The sequence below is a fragment of the Cyrtonyx montezumae genome, unplaced genomic scaffold, assembly GCF_038088225.1.
Source record: "Cyrtonyx montezumae isolate F1298 unplaced genomic scaffold, pur_monq_1.0 scaffold_8, whole genome shotgun sequence".
NCBI lineage: Eukaryota > Metazoa > Chordata > Aves > Galliformes > Odontophoridae > Cyrtonyx > Cyrtonyx montezumae.
Window position 1 is genome coordinate 19,312,511 of NW_027072089.1, and position 13,330 is coordinate 19,325,840.

Below are 13,330 nucleotides of genomic sequence, written 5' to 3' on the forward strand. Positions count from 1 at the left end.
CCATCCTGATTTGTGGTTCATTGGCTCCAGAACAGCAGCATGTCATACTTCTCTTATTTCTGAACTGACTGCCTTCATGCAGCTGTCCCAAATATAAGGGAGCGATTTTACACTTAGCTCAAGCCAACTTGTTCTCCCGGTGGCAGCCCATGGTCTGGCTCTCTTCTCTTTTGGATTAACAGTGTGAGCCTGCTGCTTTGCAACCACCAGAAATGGCATGGGCTCTGGTGTGATAACTCGTGGCTGCTGGCAGGAAAAAGAGGGAAGCAGAGAGAAGACAGGCACTTGGCCTGGTGGAAATGTAGTGTGGAACTGGACTATGAGGAAACTTCTTCCCTTCCAGAGCTTCCAGACAGAGCCGTGAGAATTGAAAATTGCAACAAGAGTTTGCAGGTGTAGTGAGTTGAGTTGCATTGCAGGGATCCTGCAGGACTGGGTTTTATCTCATGAATTTCACAGAAGCCAAGACATAAACAACTATTTTGATTGAACACTTCCCCCACACAGTTCCCCCCAGAAAAGTGTGGTGGTGGAGTGAGTGGTTTTATAGTCCTTGGTATCAAAGAGTTTGTGCCACAAAGCAAACTCAAGACTAATCTTTAAAATCTTACTAAGTGAAGAAGTGATTCTGCTTTTTTTTTTCTTTTTCCCTTTCCTTGAGTATATCTCAACACTGTTGATTGGTTCATAGGTTCATAGGTACATTAGGTTGGAAAGGACCTACAAGATCATCTAGTCCAACCATCCTCCTATCACCATCCCTACCCACTAAGCTACTAAATCAAATCCCTTAGCAAATCAAATCCCTTAGCTGGATTGCTTCACAGTAATTTGACAATGGACTAGTAGAGCTAGCTGTGCAGGAACCAAAGGGCGAGTGAGGTAGCATAGAAGGTTTAAGCAGTAGCCATATCATTCACATCTCATTTTTCCAGACACAGGCCACATTTATCCTCTTTTGGCAAAATTTGATTTCCTCTTTTTCCCCTTTAACTCATATTTTTCAGTTACTTTGGATACAAACATTACAAGCAAGATGTCTTCATATAATTTTTCTGAAAGCTACAGCAGGTAAGTTTTGACGTTTTCAACCAAATAATCTCTTACACGGAAGAGTTGAAAAGTTATCCTGCCTCCTGATTTAAATGCTTCCTTAGCTATCTTCCTTTCCTTGTGTACCTAGCATATCTGTGTTGTAAAGCAGTGGTTTCTGATGGCGGGGTGCTCTCTGTGAAGCCTAGGTGGGAATAATAATCATTATTATTTTGTCCGTGTACAAACTTATTTTTCTCATGTGGAAAAAAAAAACATTTGCTTTTTTTTCATGTCCCGTGGCATATCTGATAGATCTTTTGCCTCTAAACAGTTCCCAGAAAAGTCTTTGTGAGAGCTCAATAGAAGGATTACATCCACTCTTGGATTTTGCATCTGTAAATGCTTTTTGGTTGTGTCAGTATTTTGTCCCGATAAGTGTACTGATGACTGCTGCGAAAATGTCAGCTTCTCTTATCTTGTAACTGTAGTGATGGGCACAGTCTGGCATGTGTTTGGGTTGTTGCAGCCTGGATGGCTTTTGAAATCTACTTTAATTTGACCCATGACATGTATGTTTCTTTAGCAGGGATGGGGAGCTGGAAGAAAAGATTAGGAGAAGGGGAGAAGAGAGAATAACCACCGAATTCTGAGAGTATGTATACTGCCTCCTGTAATCCCAACTTTGTTATAAACATAAAATCAGAAGACAAAATAGTGACTCCTGAATGACCTTTAAATGTATTTATTTGATTTTGCAAATGGTGGGAAGCTCTTCCTGGGCTACCTGGACTCAGTCTTCAGCCAGACAGGTCATGAATTCAGCTAGCAAGGTGTGGAGCAGCAAACAACGAGCCTACAAAGAAATAGGATATTTGTCTTCTGCTCTGTCCTAGCTTAGCATGGCTCCTGGATTTTCTGTTGGCTTGGAGCCCATCTAGCTCTTACTGTGCCTGAGCACTGCAAGGTGCCATGGCTGTTCCCTTCTCTCATCTCCATCCACTGTTGCAGTTTTTATGAGGTTCACAGAATCACAGAACTGTAGGGGTTGGAAGGGACCTCCAGAGATCACGGAGTCCAGCCCCCTGCCAAAGCAGCTCCCTAGCCCAGGTTGCACAGGTAGGCTTGGTGCTGGAGCAGATGGGTGCTGTGTGACTCCAGCAGTGCTTTCAGGAAGAGGATGCTGCTTCAGCTTGCTAGGAAGTGCCTGGTGTGCTGCTATACCTTTGCTTCAGTGAGTTGCTCTGGAAAGAGAGAAAGTTTTGAAGGACCAGATAACAGTTTTGTTACTCAAGACCTCATCACTTGCTGTGAGTGAGGAGCAGAAGGAGACTTCAGGAAGGCCATAGAAAATGCTGTAAAGAAATAGTCCTAACAAATTCTAAAAAGACTTTTTCCCGTATATCTGGTAAATAAACTGTATCTTTTTATTTACGGTCCCTTCAATTCAGATGTACTGAAGTGCTCAACACAGCAGATGAAAAGCCTCTTTCTGAGTAAGGATTTCTTTAACGAGAAGAACTCTCTTCAGTTCTGATTCAGTGCTTGTTACAGCCTGAAAGGTATCTCCCAGCAATTACCGTTGAGTCTTAATTGGTCTTGATTAAACTGATAACAGGTCTGCTAAAAAAAGTGCAGGAATGCTTGCAGTTTTCCCTCAAAGACCTCAAATTGAGTTTTCTGACAAAGATCTGGCAGGAAGCAAGTTTTGAAAATGTACATTTGCAAAGTTCAAAGATGTTTTTTGGCATGACAGTGTTGTGGATTTCTTTTTATGTACCATCAGAAATAATGTTGTATATTTAGGTGTATTTTCTCACTGCAGACCCTTTTGGTAAAGAGAGGTGAGTCTTGCAAAGTATAAGGGCAGTACTCACTTGATTTACAGTGAGATGTGTGTTATTAAAGGAAGCAATGACTGTGGTGCCAAAGCACTCAGTTATTTTGCACAGTTCAAGGCAGGCACTGAATTATACCCTAAAGGTTAGTGTGAGCTCAGCATGATCTCAGGATGTAAAACTAACTGAAATTTCTGTCCGACTGTACAGTGGACTTTCAAACACATTTAAGCTTCCTGCTCAGCAAAGACAGTAATTCTCCAGCTTTTTCTGTTTACAACTTTAGGTTATAATGTTTGCGCCTGCACAAATTTCTGCTTCCTAATAAAAACAGCAGAAGTGCTTTGTGTCTTGGCTCACTATGGCAAAGAGCAAACTCCTAAGAGAGATCAAATAGCTGTGTGGAAGATGGAGTGCATCCACTGTCATTAGCTGAGCACACTGCCTCTAATTGGTGCAGCAATGATTGAATAAGTATTCATTTTGTCTATTAAGGAATCTCACTCAAGGAACTGGCTTCATTGTGTGTGTTCCAGGATCCACTGGTATATTAAGCAGGTTGTAAATTGTTTTATGACAGAGCAATACAATTTCTCTAACAGGTCTGAAAGGCATGGAGTGAAGTTCATCCTTAAAGAACCTCCATGCTGGTCCTCTTTTTCTCTACTGCTGAGATATGTGGGCAGCACTTATTGTTCTACCCATTCCTGAGGGTTGAAAGCATAATTAGGGTTTCAGAGTTACAGCTACACAGCGTCAAAGCCAGGCATCTCCCTCACACTTGCTGTTTGCTACAATGCAAGAGGGATGGTTAATGAATGATTCCATAATAAAGCATCACTGACGTGATGCAAGAGCGTGCTCCCTTCCTATCAGTGACGTGGGCTGGCTGTGATGCCACAGTCCTACTTGAAACAAGTCACTGCACGCTTGTATGAGCAACTGCCAGGTGATGTGGGATGAGCAGCAGGGAGAGCACGCTTCTGCCACCATAGCTATTCATTGGTACTCATGCATACTGCTGTTCAGATCTGTCACATCAAACCAGCACAGACTTTATAACTGGAGGCCTTGGTTTTTATAGAATAAGAAGAGAAACCAGATGTGAATGGGATTGCTAGACTACTTCTTTTTTAAAAATTGTATTGCTGGCTTTTTTTGCTTTCTCTGTTCTCTCTCGTAGTGAGACTGAGTTACCCTGTCCATCTGCTAGGGCTTGCGGATGCTTTCTTCTTTGCCCAGCACTACCTTTGCTTGTTGCATAGGTCCCTACAGCTCACTCCTCATGGTAGGTGTGCTCTGGCTATCTCCCAGCAACCTGATCTCCCGTGGGGCACCATCAGGGGACAGCAGGCTCCTGATGCTCATGGAAGCTGCTTGATGCAATGGATGCTTTGCTGGAAACAAATGTGGCTGAAGTATTTACCTGTAGCCCAGTTGAAAACCAGACTCATAACCTGCCCCTCTTGCCCTCTCCCAAGCTCTGCAAGCTTGGCCAGTGAACAATACAGACTCACTAGGTACACCACAGCCTCCAGTCCCTAATGATGAGTGGCACAGACCTGACAGGCAGCCAGTGACATTAACAGGGTGAGACCTTTGTGGCTGTGTTGCCTCCTGCTTTTTTCATTGGGAGAGGGTGGTATGAGCAGGTATGTACATCCCTATCAGCCTGGTTGTAATGCAGATCATCCTTGAATATTATCTGAGATCACACTCAGTCTCTGTACTGGGCAAACAAGAACTAATGTGGCATCATTGGGATGTGACTGTGGCCACCAGCTGTTACACATGTGTAGATAAAACTGAGCCATCCTTCCTTTCAGCATCAGAGTTTTGGAGCTAGTGATCTAGGAGGCCATCCTCTCTCAGTCTGTGCTGCTGGTAAGCAGCAGCCTGTAGCATGAACAAAAGCATTCAGGTGCTGCCAAAAAAACAGATGGAAAGTTTCTGAGTGCTTGAGCAAATACGGCCAAGCAATGGCTGATAACAGGCAAAGCAGCACTCATATGCAGTCCTCTATCAGAGACTCAGGCAAAAGGCATTCCTCCTTCCCGGAGAAAGCATGGGGCCAGGGGTTATGCATCTGGGGGACATGCAGGGTATGTGCTGTTGAGAATGAAGGTAACACAGAAATCTGCAAGGAGTCAAAGCTGTTTGGGTCACAGGCTGCCTTTTCTTGGACGGATCCCCTGCTTCAGGCCATGCAGCTTTTGTTTCCCTGTGCAATTGCAGCACGCTTACGTTTGTCCTCCACTGGAGAGATGCACAGGTGCAGCATGTTCCTCTGTACTCAGTTGCAGCAGCTCACATGTGTTTGGGTATGTGCACAAATGGAAGTTGGGCTGAGTATCTTCGCTCTCAGCACTACTCTAAAAAAGGCATTTCTTACTTATCAAACCAGGCTGCATTCTTACTTCGGAGCTTCTATTGTGAAAGCGCAGCTGGTCAGAAACCTGGATTTCATGAGGGAAGTTCCTGTGTTTTCCAGCTTCTGTTGTATGCTGGGGCAGGGATTTTTCTAGTATCAGAAGTTCTAAAGAGTTTTAATTCAGGTACATTTTTGTTTCAGGGTTAAGGTCCAGTTCAGTCCCCTAACCTGCTGTTCCTTTCCAAGTTGTTGCAATAAGGAGCCTTCGTGCTTGCCCTGTCTCCTGTTATGGACCATGATTCTTAGCTGAGCAACAACCCCAATACCCTGCAGAGGGTTCAGCTTAGTGCTGACTTCTGTCAAAACAGAATCATCTCGCATTAAGCTTTCTAATGAGAAAACTAGGAGGAAAAATATTGGGTTTCATGTGTTTGTTTGCTTTTTTCCCCCTGGGTAAATTATAAAATCGGCTTTTTTTTTTTTTTTTTTTGCAAAGCTTTTTTTCCTCTCTAAACCAGTGAAAGCCCCTGACCAGCTCCGTGTTATTCTGTATTACACTAGGGACAGAACTGTGCTTCAGCTGCTGGGGATGGCACATGGGGGATATGCAGCACTTCCAGATTGCTCAGGAGATTTTACCCCAGTGCTAGCAGCAGTAAGGGAAGATTCAAATAAGCAGCGTAAAGCAGTGCAAGAAAGTGTGAAATTCTCACTACATGGCATGTCTCCTGAATTTCTGGACCTGAGTGCAGGAAATGTGAGTATTGTTCCTGGATATGTACTGTTGCCAAAATACAATTTGTATTTTTTTTACATATTGGTGTCTGGTTTTAGTAGATGGGAACAATACTGCTTTTTTAAAAATATTTTGCAAGGAGATCTCAACCTTTCTGATTCAGAGCTGCATATTTCTTACAAAAGCATTTTTCTGACCCATTTGGAATGGCTTTATCATCCGTGTGTGCTCACTGAGTGGACTGTCACTGTCACTAATAAGCACTCTGCCCTTTGTATGTGTATTACACTTATTCTGGATTCTAATGTTGTTTTAAGGACATGCCTGTATTTGTCTGTTTTCATTTAATACTGTCTTCTCCTGCCTTACAGATTGCATTGTTTCCTACTTTTGTTTTTTCTGTAAGTGATTTTCTGGCCTTAACAATGCTTTGCTGATAATGGGCTATGCAAAAATATTAATAACACCGAACATGGTGTGCAGTCACTGGCATGGGCAGTTTTGTCTTCTGTGATGAAAGCATGTGATAAAGGTGGAGAAGTTCCTCAGACCCAGCAGTTAAAGATAATTCTTATTTTTGGTTTGCTGTGTAATAGCTATGTTAAGAGAATATTATCAAAAGTTGGGACAAATTCACTACTTTCTTAAGAAATTATTTAATAAAATATTATTTCATGAAATAACCATAGATAGAAGATCAACCATAGCTCAGCATGGAGTCAGATATGACAAATTAAAGCAGTTTTAAAAGATGACCGTGGGAACCACTAGTGTGTTAAACAGAGTGATACATAATGAGACTGTTCTGCATGGGATTGAGATTTTCTTTTCTCTAATAAATCATTTACCATAGCTCCTCATGGTAATCTCCCTACTGACATGGTGCATTATGTTCTTGGAGAACTCCAAGAGCTCAGAAGTAACTGAGGGTTTGGATGGTGCCCTTCTCCTGCCCTTTACCACTGTGGGGCAGAGAGGTGACAACTGGGGTGTGTGGCGTAAGGTGGGAGTGGGAAAGGCTGACAGAATTACATTTGTCGCTTCTGTACCTGTGATCCAGAGCTGCTGCAGTGGACAAGGCAGTCTGTACCCAGGCTGTGACAGCTGTAGGAACAGAGGTGAGGGTGTGGTGGTAGATGCCTTAAGTCTCCTGTGTCCTTTCCAAATGGAAGTTTCAACATTAGCAGCCAGACTTGCACCCAGAAATGCGCACTACAGTGCATGAACCTTTGCACTTGCCCTCACCTTCGGCACTGCCAAATCCTTGGCAGCAAAGGAGGTGAGTGCTTGGGCAACAGTGATCTCTTCAGCCTTCTCTGTGCTCTGAATTATCCCTTGGCAGCAAAACTGCTGCTCAAGACACATGACCAGGTGCTTGCAAGAGGTACAAAATGCTCGAGGAAGGCCTGTATGATGCAAGTGTGTGGTAAGGACCTGAATAAAACAGTTCAGTCAGAAGGGACCTTCAAAGATCATGAAGATCCTGGAGATGAGAAGGCTCCAGGGAGATCATACAGCAACCTTCCAGGACCTGAAGGGGGCCAACAGGAAAGCTGGGTAAGGGCTTCTTATTAAGGGTGTGTAGAGATAGGACAAAAGTGTAAAATGTTACACATTGAGAGGAATAAAGAACACTTTGTTTTCCCTCAAGATTTTCCCTCCCATAATAAATACAGATTTTCCATGGATTTTCCTAACACGCAGTATTTCACCTAGCTGCATACACATCTATTTACATGTATTAAAAAAGAAGAAAACTCAGTACACTGACCTGTGGCCTGTCTGAAGTCTTCCCAAAGACCCACTCAGGTTTAATATATATCCCCAAACTTATTTCCTTCTTATCCAGGAGACAGGTCTGTTCTTTCCTCTTAAAGAAATGTTGCTTTGTTTTCGTGGTGTTACTAACAGAGTAATTTCTTGTGCTCACCTGACAAATTTACTCTCCTCAAACAGGCAAATGCCTTTGGTGCACATATTTTGGTATGAAACATTTCACATGTGAAACAAATGTATCTGAAACAAACAGGGGACACAGATGTCAGAAGGAGGTTAAGACCTGTAGCCTGTCACTGACTCCCCCAGTGGTCCGATCCCTGCACCATCAACTTGGGACAATTCTGGGAAAACCTCTGTGCTCTGTGGTCATGAAACAGAGTAATGCTGTTAGGGAACCAGGCAGCATGGAAACTCTGTGGTATGATGATGACATAAGAAAGAAACAACAGATGAATTAAGAAAAGAAGTTGGACTAGAAGACCATAGAATCATCATAGAATCGTATAATAGTTTGGTTGGAAGGAGCCTTTAAAATCACCTAGTTCCAACCCCCTGCTATAGGCAGGGACACCTCCCTCTAGATCAGGCTGTCACAGCCCCATCCAGCCTGGCCTTCAATGCTTCTAGGGAGGGGGCATTCACAGCTTCACTGGGCAACTTGTGCCAGTGTCTCACCACCCTCACAGTAAAGAATATCTAACATCTAGTCTAAATTTACTCTCTTCCAGTTTGAAGCCATTTCCACTCATCCTGCTGCTGCATACCTTTCTTAAAAGTCCCTCCCCAGCTTTCCTGTAGCCCCTTCAGGCACTGGAAGTCCACTATAAGGTCCCCCAGGAGCCTTGTCTTCTCCAGGCAAAAAAGCCCCAGGTCTCTCAGCCTGTCCTACTCGAGGAGGTGCTCCAGCCCCTCTGATCATCTTCATAGCCCTCCTCTGGGTTCACTCCAATAGCTCCACGTCCTTCTTGTGCTGGGGGCCCCAGCATTAATATTCTTCATTTTCCTATCATCTTCAATTTTTAATAATAGTAATTTCTTGTTTAGTAAACAGTTATTTTAACCATTTATTTTACTGGAATAATTAGGGAAATGGAGCATCATTATCTTCAGAAGGGCTCTGGTAACACTGGAAGCAATGAAACTATGTTCTGCCTCTACCTAACTAACAACATTTAAGATTCCAACCCAGAGAGCCTTTATGGTTGGTTACCTTGCTGATGGCAGCAGTATTTCACTTGATATCCAGACACTGGGCTCTGTAGAAAGATTATGAGTAAAGGGTTTCTAGAACTGTGCTGAAGTTTTCCACTTGTGAGAAGTTGGCAAAAACATTTCAGTTCGGAAAGAAGAAAGCTCCCTATTTGAGGAAATTGAAGTATACACTCTGTTTTTTTTTTTTGGTTTTTTTTTTTTTGTTGTTGTTGTTGTTTTTTTTCCGAGTGATTTGTTGTGCTGAGAGTGTTGATGTTAAAGGTGAGCACTGCTTTTTATGTTTGTACATAATCATCTCTTCCTCATGTTACTTTCTCTCTGCTTCTAGGGCATTGACTGTCAAGTTCAGATTTCCTTCATTTATGTTAGAATCAGAAAATATATTTTTCCTTTTGGGATAACATTCTTAAAATAAAATCTGTTTTATTTATTTATTTATTTATTTGGCATAGTCCATGTGAGTAGTAAAAAATGATGGCTCAGGGCTGGCATATATCTTATCCAGCACACTGTTGTTAAAAGTTACTGTGCAACTATTAAGTCTTGTTTTATTGCTGCATGCTTCTTCTCGACTTGTGATCCCTGATGCTTACTGTGAAACTGTAGGACTTCCTTTGCAATACTGGTGCATTGTTAGCACTGTGTCTCAGGGATATCAGCTGTTATGATCCATATAATAAACAACTGCTAGTTAAATTTTGAAGCCAGTAGCAACCAAGCATTGTTGACACAGCTGACTGACTTGTGCTGGAAAACTTCAGCTGGGGCTTCTTCCCCACTCCAGGAGAGAAAGAGGAGCATGAAGCATCTTTGCAGAGTCACAGTGAGTCAGACAACCTGTCTCTGGGAGATAGGAATTCTGATTTTGGGAGGCAAGAATTAGGTATTAGGATGGAAGAAATAAGGAGACATTTCCAATCAGGAATTTGCATAGCGATCTTGAGTAACCATAGAATTCATCAGCATGAGCTGAAAAGTACTGATAGTTTGGGCTTGATAACCTTGTTAATTTTGCAGTGAATCAAGGTAATCTTAAAGCCAGGTGGTGACACTGTACATTGTTTTGCTTATTACTTTTATAGATATTTAACATTTTTATGGCATTTTAAAGAAACAGTGACATTTGAAATAATGAAGACACCATGCCTTTGTAGTCTTAAAGATAGATAGCACTTTCAGAATTACTTGGGTTTCCTCAATGTAGCTGTAGAGAAGGACATGTTGCTCCCTAACTTCCTCGTGTTTAGGCCAACATAAGCCTGTGCCTTGATCCAAGAAATATAAAGTCAAAATCCTACTGAATCTGACATTCCTGATAAATGCCACCTGGTTCACCTAGAGTTATGCAACTAGAGGGTAATATGCTGAAGCTTTGTGGCCATTTTCAAGTAATATATGTGCGCATGTTAGCATGGAGGCAGACAGAATGAAAGATAGTGTTTCTGATGGTTCACTTTTTTGGTTTTGTGTTTGAACTTCTAAAATGTTTTTCCCATTATACCTGATGAGTGTGAGGCAAGAAAATCTTGTGCTCTGCTGCCTTCTCCAGCACAGTCCTGATATTGACAAGTGTAAGGAAAACTTCAAGGATATAATTCTTAACTTCAATTTGAAGCAATCCCAGAATCACAGAACTGTAGGGGTTGGAAGGGACCTCCAGAGATCATGGAGTCCAGCCCCCTGCCAAAGCAGCTCCCTAGCCCAGGTTGCACAGGTAGGCGTCCAGGCGGGTCTGGAACGTCTCCAGAGAAGGAGACTCCACCACCTCCCTGTGCAGCTGTGCCACTGCTCCGTCACTGCGCTGGGAAGAAGTTCCCGCACACATTTGTGTGGAACTTCCTATGCATCAGTTTGCGGCCATTTCTCCTCATCCTATCACCACAACTCGTCTCACCCTCTATTTAGTGTGGTCTGCTTTTTTCTGCAGCCAGCAATGTGTATGGTACAGATGGGGGAAACCCTTCTGAACAGTGGAGTGAACTTACAGTGCTTTCACTGTGACACAGAGCTGGAAATACTTCAGGACTGGCACCTTATGGAAGAAGTCTGAAAATCAGAACCTCCACCTTGTGTTCAGACAAAAGAACATCCAGCCTCCCCGACCAAAGCATGGCTCTGTGTCAAGCTGTACCATCTGCTACATGAGCTGAGACAGGAGCATTCTCCAGGACGGAGAATTTTTCTTGCTGTTGTCAGACCACTTACCTGAGTGAAATCAGGATGTTATGGCCACTGCAGAAGTGGAATGTTCCTATAGTGTTGTGCTTTTTTGAGTTTTAATTAATGATTTGGTGTTTGTTTTTAGGTTTATATTTTTCTCCCAAGACCTAAAACAAAACAAGAAAGCTGCCCCAACCTGATCCAGCTCACATCTGCTAGATTTTTCTGTCTTCACCATTCCAGCGTGCAGATGGTCCTGCAGTTCACTCGTGCATTTTTTGTTGTTGCCACTTCTGTTCTCTCTCAAAAGAGATGCAGAGAAGCCACATCAAGTTACATACACCCACACCCATGCCAGAATTGCAGAACCCTACAAGAAAGGCTGCTGGTTTCAGTAAAGTGGCAGGGCTTTTAGATTCTTCATAGAAAGGAAATAAGACTCTAACAACTTAGGAAGTACACAAATATTCAGAAATAGGTATTTATGGTGCTCATGAGTATTGTTATTAGCTTAAAGATTACAATGCTCACTGTACAACTGGATTTGAGGATTTAATAGTAAAGATCTGGAGTACCTTGGCAGATGTCTTGCTTTAGAGTACACTTAAGTGTACGACAGTGCAGAAAATATTTTCTGTTTTATCTCATTATGTAGCATTAGAGATACGTTTAAAAACAAGTTATAGTAATAGATACTCTACATTTCTTCCTTATTCATGCTAGTGGGTAGCTAACCTTCTGACTTTCTTTGTTTTTAAAGGTTACATCAAGCACAATAGTGTTATTAAGAGGATTAATAGAATACTTCAGCTTATTTTTCATTCAAGATTATGATGACAGAGCTCTATCTGGTAAGCTGTTGAAGGTGCTTAACTTACCCCTCCCTTGTTTCTTTGTTGGGTGCACTGCCTGTTCCTGCAGTCTCCAATTAAAGCATGAGCCTGCTTTGGGTGCAAGACCCATCCTGCCTGATAAAGCTCCTCAAGCCTAATCCCTGTGTGGCTGCTCAGCTGCTACTAGCTGAGATGGATTGGAAGCAGAGAGCAAAATATGTCAGTATAGACAGATGTGATGATGGAGCAAAACTTTCACATATGAGTATCATGCCCCTTTCCCTTAACAAGGCACATAGCAACTTTACCATGCAGGAGCTGATAAGTATATCCCCTACATAGGCACTTAATGTAATTCACAGATCATGTGCTGAGTTTAACAATAGGACGGGAAACTCTTTTGTTGTATTTATAAACAACATCTGTGGCTTACTTTCCTCTATATCACAACATGCCTCATTTCTTAACTGACTGAAATCTAAAATCAAAGATGGCACGATTGAGCAAGCTGTAAATCGAGGCTGTGAGTTGCTTTGTTCATAAAATGTGAAGATTTTTTTGTCACCAATATCCTTTTTCCCCGTGTGGATGAGGCTGTAATTTGCATAGGCTGTGGCCAAACCAGGAAGTGAACATCGTCTCTGCTGCTGGCTGGAGTGAAGCTGAGCATTGCAGCCACTCTGCATCACCTTGACAAGCCACTTAGCTTTCTATTCAGTCTTCTCATCAGCATAAAGTTGTGAATAGTCCTCCAAACATTTTCGAGATGAAGGTCTAGCAGTAAACTCAGACTTACTCAGCTGGGCAGGAGGATTACTGCCTGTGCTTGTTTTATTTATAAATCCCCTGTCCCCCACTCTCTGCCTGTGAAAGGTACTGCTGAGTGCATGGAATCCCTGACTGTCACAGTCTCAAATGCAGCCTGATATAGCAGATTTTATATGCTGCTCTAGTTCAATCAGAGATAATTCACTTTCTCCTTTGCATTGTGATACAATTATATGCACATGAAAATAGAAAATACTTTAAATTGATTACTTTTTAATGCATATTTGATATTTTTCACAAACATATCATGTCCAAATGAACCCATAGCCCACTCCCAAGACATCACTTACCTGTTAAAAGTCATGTTTGTGTTCTGCTGAACTGTGATATTTACAATCATTTACATGGTTGGCCCATTAGACAAAATGAGGGGAGAAAAATACTCAGGAAAGCAGTGACCACTGAAAATTTGCATGTCCTCCTTCCTATTTATCAGTTAGACTGCTGTTGTGTGGTCTTCCATTCAAGAGAAATACTGGTCTTGGAAGTTTACATCCATTACATATTTTAAATGCAGAACTATCTATCCTGCTTAGCTTTG